Here is a 4,280-nt window from a genome sequence, read left to right as displayed (position 1 = left end):
CCAGCAGCCTGCCTGTGGGGTTCCGTGACACAGCTGGCTCCGGTCTCCAGCCGTAAAAGCAATGACAGGCAGTACTCTGCCCCCAGAGCAAGGGTCGGAAATAAAAGAGTCCGACCTGAAGTCTTCATCTCACCCTGTCATCTACGGCGCCACCTCCTCTCCCATCCTAGGCTTCGATTTCACACACGCACTGGGCGCGTCTGCCTTCCCAAATGAATACACACTGATTTCATTGTACATTTTCAGATCTACCTACCACCCTCTCACTTTGTGGCCTCTCAGGAGATGAATTCAGGAAAAGGAAATTGGCTGCCCTTGTTTATTCACCATCTCATGTGAAATATTTTGTAGTAACAATAAGAAAAGATACTTTTGTTGAATGTCAAAAATTCCTTCAGAGTACACTTCTCACATTTAAAAAAATACGTGGTGGTTCACTTTAGTGCCCAAATGCCAGATCCCACAGGAAAATGGGTCAGAAATGTAGCCTTAAAATCCAGCCCCAGCAGTAATTCAGTGATTTTTAATAAAATTATTTGAAGAAAGGCAGCCTACCAACAAAATAAATTTCTATCACTTCACGACATACCAAAAGCCTAAAATACCGAACTGGATCCCCAGTCGTGTGAATCTTTGGTAGCTTTACGGTTAATGATGGAAGGCTTTATGAACAAAATTAACTGTAGTGGTTTGGAATGCTGATGTCGATTGAAGGTGGTAATCTAAAGAGTGAATACCGGTATGTTCTTAGGAACCACTCCAATGCTTTCTTTTGCATTAAAATTTTAGTTTCTTATATCCTCTTCCCAAGTTTTTCAAATATAACTAGCAAGTCAGCTATTTGACTCCCCTTTTGTCTTAAAAGAAGCTTATTTCATATATGAAATATATAAAATCAAACCCATACAAGTCCATGTTCCTTTTGTTGACAATTTATTCTGAGTTGAATCCCCTCTCTCAAAAAGAGCAGCTGCTAACATGTTCCGGGGCATTCAAGATTCATAATGGCAGCTCAGTGTACCTACTATCTTTTGGGAAATAGTAATTCCCTAAAAAATGTGAATACTCATAGTAGGTCATTATATTTCCAGAATATTATATTTATATTCCTAAAATGTTCCATTACAAAAACTTCCAAAGTAACTGCTATATGTAATTCTAGGGAAAGCAAAATATGTTTAAGTTTAGGTTTAAGAGGAAATGATGAAACTGAGATCTTTTCCCCACCACATGTTACAGCATCATGCCCCTAAAGTTTACAAAAGCTGGTGAAGCCCACATCCCTCTCATCTAAAGTCCAGTCATTCAGGACCCTGAAATTAGACTATCTGGTGAGAAAACAATTTCAGGTTGTTGTACAAGTTGATTAGTTGTATGTGCATTAAAATTTTTAACTTGACTATTTATACCAATAAATAAGTGATCCAATAAAGCATAATGGAAAAATCAGTTATGTAAACATGGATTTGATCCTTTCAAAAGGAAGCCCTAGAGTCGTGGCTTTGACCCCACCTGTGGTGTGTGAAGCGTCATCCACTTCACCAAAACACTGTGAACTGAAGAACCAGAAAGCAACCTTTACAAGCTCATCTAATCTATTTGTTGGCAAATGATCACCTCTAAACTGGATTCTCCATTTGTAAGATTGAATTTTTTAATCACCATATTTTATTTAAACCAGAATCTATAGACTTCTAGAACCAGTCTTTGATGTGAAGTAAATTAACACCTGAGGTCCACATCTTCAGGCACACGTGAATTACGAGACTAGAAATGAACTTCAAAGTTCGTATCGTTCAATGCCCTCGGTCCTTTCCCCGTCAGGACTGTGAAGATCAAGAGATGTCTATTTGTCGATTTTTTACTCAAGTTCATCTAATTCAGATGGATCGTCCCTTTCACATTCAGAAACTTTTCAAAGTATCTCCATAAATATTTCAAGTGAAAAATCTATGTAATGAACCAAAACTATGCAGTTGAAGCTGAAATATACTGTTATTTTATTTCTACATTTAATTATTGGGCAACTGCTTTAGTAAATGTAGCATAATGTAATATAAAAAGAAAGCTCATTTGCTTAGGAAAAATGAGAATATACAGTTTTTTGAACATTTAATCTATAATTTCATTGTAAAATCATAATTAAAACTTTTATTTGTACATTTTTAAATCAGACCATATAAAAAATTAAGAACTTTAAAATTAAGAACTGGGATATAGGCATAAAGGGACAACTTGAAATAAAAATTGTACCAAAACGTACATATCGTGTTTTACCCTGCTTGCATCACTTAGATGAGATTATGAACATATTCCATGTTAAGAGATATTTGTTTACATATCATTCAATGGCTGTGAGTAGACCATTTAATACATATTCTGTAATTTAACCAAGTCCTCTATTATTGGCCATTTAGAGATATTTCACATTTATTTGTTATGAGGAATTTTTTATTATATGTTCTGTCTCTAAATATTTGTCTATATATTTAGTCATTTATTTAGGATGATTTTGAACAAAAGGAATTGCTAGGTCAAGGGTATTTTTTTATCTAATGCAGAAAAAATTCCTGAGAAGTGTGGAAATGAGATAGCCCCAGGAAATAGCATGCTAGTTTTTGTTTGGAGAGTTTCGATTTAATTTCACTACTATGAAGTAAAGAAAAGTCATTTCGGTACACACCTTGTTTTCTCCCTTTAGGTGTTATTTTTTCCTTACCAAGAAATCAACACCTGATGAGAGCAAGAGAGTGACGCAGAATGAATCCCATTTGATTTGATGTATTTTTAAGCCCTTCAAACACTACATCTCTGAGTTATCTGACAAGAATTGAAATGATATTAAAATTGGGAAAAAGTCTTTGGAAGTACAATGAACCCTAGGAATCGATGTCCCCCTAGCTATTTCACTGTCGCTTTGACCTTTACACCCTCCCCTTCCTTCTATTGTTTCCCATCAGTTTCCCCTCAGATCAGAACAGAAAGGTCATTAAGCCTTTAAGCATATGTACACGACTTATAAATCAAACCATTTGCCTTTCCTGTTTTCTTCAGCATATTTTCATAGGTGGGATGAAAAGGAGGAACCTATGGAGAGAAAATTTTTTAAATTTTACACTGATTCACTAAACTCAGGGGCTGGCCAACTTTTTCTAAGGAGCCAAATAGTAAATGATTTCAGCTCCGTCACCCATAAAGTCTCTCTGTCCCAGCGATTAAACTCTGCCGCAGCTACAGACAAGATGTAAACAAATCGGGGAAGCTGTGTTCTAATAAAACTTTATAAACAAAAACGGGGGCAGTCTCTGTAGCCCAGGGGCTGTAGTTGATCGTAGCTGCCTTGAACTTTCTGTCCATTTCAAACTTCCCAAACGCTTAATCAAAAGTTTCTGTTTGACTAGCAATCAACCCTTGCATTTCCCATGTTATTTTCTGGAATAACTCCACAGCTTTATTTATAGGAAGAGAAATTATTTTTCTTTCCAATAATGCCCATGAGAGTTCTCTACAGTCTCTCTCTACTCACCTCATACAGAGCTGGTCAGTGTTTATTCACATGCAAAGCCTTCGCCAGACGCATACTTCTGTGGCACCTGTGACCTCCTGGGTCATGCACTGGGGGCCCCTCCCTCTCCCATCTGAGCTTGCAGACAGCCCCTGAGTCTCTGAATTGGCTCAACCAGGAGAGTCAGTGAGGTTTCCACTCTGGTCCAACTGGAAAAAAGGCAGGGTCTGTCCAAGTACAGCACATTCCTGCCCTTTCTAGACTCAACAATGATACCCTTTGTTGCTCTGAGGCAATTCTTCATGTGTGGTAGAGAACATATCTCATATTTTTCTAGAGCTGCCAGAAATGTGTCAAGACTAATTTTGCTCTTATTAGTGTAACATATCTGACTAGTTTATACCACAGACATTTTTACTTTACCCAGAACAAGACATTTACATAGCTTTGCACCCTTTGGCTGTTTATCATAATGCTCAATACTGTTATTCAGAAAATTGAAGACTTTTGCCATGAAATACATAACAAATGGATGGATATGCTCCAAAAAGCCCGATTTCAAACATCTTGTAAATAATAAAATCCAAACTAAGTTTATATTAAGGAAATTATGAGTCAAATAAATATCTGGCTTAACTTAAATCTTGTACAATGTTTGACAGCAAATAGAAACCGAATGAAAATAGAATCCTGTTGTAATTTACATTAGCAAATTTCCTGACGTTTGATTTTACCTACATACTAGGAAACTGTATGTACTCTACGATACAAAGAT

General features: G+C 36.7%; 1 long non-coding RNA gene across 1 annotated transcript; it reads right to left on the bottom strand.

The window, feature by feature from the left end:
* Positions 1–1,029: 1,029 nt before the first annotated feature.
* On the bottom strand, positions 1,030–3,943 carry LOC118914363 (uncharacterized). The gene is made up of 4 exons (XR_005025584.2): positions 3,527–3,943; positions 3,030–3,087; positions 2,684–2,820; positions 1,030–1,950 (listed from the first exon to the last, which is right to left on the bottom strand). It is a non-coding gene; the product is annotated as an uncharacterized LOC118914363 (long non-coding RNA).
* Positions 3,944–4,280: the final 337 nt, after the last annotated feature.

This window comes from Manis pentadactyla, chromosome 1, assembly GCF_030020395.1.
Source record: "Manis pentadactyla isolate mManPen7 chromosome 1, mManPen7.hap1, whole genome shotgun sequence".
NCBI lineage: Eukaryota > Metazoa > Chordata > Mammalia > Pholidota > Manidae > Manis > Manis pentadactyla.
Note: the sequence above shows the minus strand (reverse complement) of the source record. Positions and strands in the feature narration are given on the sequence as shown.